Source organism: Jaculus jaculus, chromosome 7 (assembly GCF_020740685.1).
Source record: "Jaculus jaculus isolate mJacJac1 chromosome 7, mJacJac1.mat.Y.cur, whole genome shotgun sequence".
Classification (NCBI taxonomy): Eukaryota; Metazoa; Chordata; class Mammalia; order Rodentia; family Dipodidae; genus Jaculus; species Jaculus jaculus.
The window spans coordinates 124580113-124582488 of NC_059108.1; positions in this window are offsets into that span (position 1 = coordinate 124580113).

The following is a 2376-nucleotide window of genomic DNA, read 5'->3' on the forward strand; positions in this document are numbered from 1 at the left end:
TGGCATTACCCAGTGAATAAACTATGTGGTCTCTGAAGTGCTGGGCACTGAACTGAGGGCCTTGTGCAGGCAGCTGAGGGCTGTCACACTGTGTGACATCCCAGCATTTTTCTCAAGGTGGTTGTACCATTTGTACTAACAATTCTGTTCATTCACTTACAGGTAGTCCTAGCTGGTCTGGCTACTGTCTCCCCACCCCCACAACCCTTCCTGCCTGAAACATGCGTGTGATCATGTTATTTTCTTACATAGTCCCTTGCAGGTTTGACTCAGTGTCTGCTTGGTAGAGTCCATGCTCATTATCACAGCTTCATGCCATTTGCAGTTGTTTTCCTGTCTCCACCTCCAAGTACTTCTTTCCTTGTCTCTTTTTTTTTAAATCAACAAACCAACATTTATTTATTAGAGAGAGATTAAAAATGGGCATGCCACGGTCTCCTGACACTGCAAATGAACACTAGTGACACCCACGTCACTTTGTGAAACAGGCTTTACATAGGTGCTGGGGGAATTGAACCTGGGCCGTCAGACTTTGCAAGCAAGATCCTTCCTTTAACCACTGAGCCACCTCTGGAGCTCCTCTTTGCTCCTTTTTTTTTTTTTTTTTTTTTTTTTTTGAGGTAGGGTCTCACTCTTGCTCAGGCTGATCTGGAATTCACTATGTAGTCTCAGGGTGACCTCGAACCTGTGATCCTCCTACCTCTGCCTCCCAAGTGCTGGCATTAAAGGTGTGAGCCACCACACCCAGCTTTTGTTCTTTTTTTAAAAAAATTATTTTTATTTTTAATGGAAGAGAGAAAGAGAGAGAGAGAATTGGCACACCAGAGTTTGCAGCCACTGCAATCGAACTCCAAAAGCCTTCGCTACCTAGTGGGCATGTGCAACCCCTTGAGCTTGCATCACCTTGGGTGTCTGGCTTATGTGGGATCTGGAAGGTTGAATGTGGGTCCATAGGCTTTGCCGGCAAGCACCTTAACTGCTAAGCTATCTCTCCAGCCCTGTTTGTTTTGTTTTAGAGATAAGGTCTCATGTATCTTAAGCTGGCCTTGAACTTGATATTATAAACTTTTTTTTTGCAATTGTGTGTGTGTTCATGTGTATGCATGTATGTGTATACAAATGTAAGCAAGTATGAGGAATACAGAGGACAAGTGTCCCTCATTGGCCTGTAGCTCACCAATTAGGCCAGACTACCTGGCCAGCAAGCCCCAGCAATCCTCCTGTCTCCACCTCGCCAGCTCTGGGATAGGTATGTGGTACCACATCCAGCATTTTGTGTGGGCCCTGGGGATTGAACTTGGGCCTTCATGCCTGTGAAACAAGCACTTTACTGACCCAGTGTCTCCTCAGCCCCTGAGAATGAACTTCTGATCCTCCTAAGTCCTGGGTAACAGTCGTGTGTCACTATACACAGTTTATGTGATGCTAGTGATTTGAACCTGGAGCTTCTTGTGTGCCAAGTGAGCACCCTGCCGACTCTGCCACATCTCCAGTCCTTGCTCTTCGTTCTGATCTACACTCAGCGTTTTATTCCACATACCCTGTCATGCTGAAGATGGAGATTGGCTGAGGGCTCATGCAGTTAGTGTAGTGAAAATACTGAGAGATGACGCCACTACAGCCTGCCTGGTCAATGCCCAGACACTTCAGACCTACACCCAGAAGCTGTAATTTTTTTTTTCTTTTTGCTTGCTAATGATGTCCAGGTCACTGGCTGGTACAACTTGAATTCACATGTTGGGAACTTAATCCCCAATGCAATAGTGTTGGAAAGTATTGACCTCACAAGGGACAAGGGTTCTTTCCTCATGAGTGGATTAATGCAATTTTTTTTTTTTTTTTTTTTTTTTTGGTTTTTCAAGATAGGGTCTCACTCTAGCTCAGGCTGACCTGGAATTCACCATGGAGTCTCAGGGTGGCCTCGAACTCATGGTGATCTACCTCTGCCTCCCGAGTGCTGGGATTAAAGGCGTGCGCCACCACGCCTGGCTCGATTAATGCAATTTTAAAAAGGGCTTGACAGAGGGAATATGGCCCTGGCCCTTCCATCTGTTGCCATGTGTCAACACAGAATCTGCCCCCCACCCTCGCCACTTCCGTTTCCAGAAGATGTATTGTTAGATGAACCATCTCAGCACACACTGTCCCTTGGCCTTGAACTTCTAGCTTCCTGAACTGTGAAGAATAACCATCTGTTTATAAATTACTCAATCTGTGGTATTCTGTTATGGTTTGCAAAATGGACTGACACATCGGCTTTGGTCAGACTCCAAGTTTCTGTAGCCCTGCATGCCTCCTGACATCTCACTGTGAACCCGGCCAGTTTTCTTCAGAGCTTGACAGCATGTCCTGATTCCTTACCAGTGGGATGTCTTC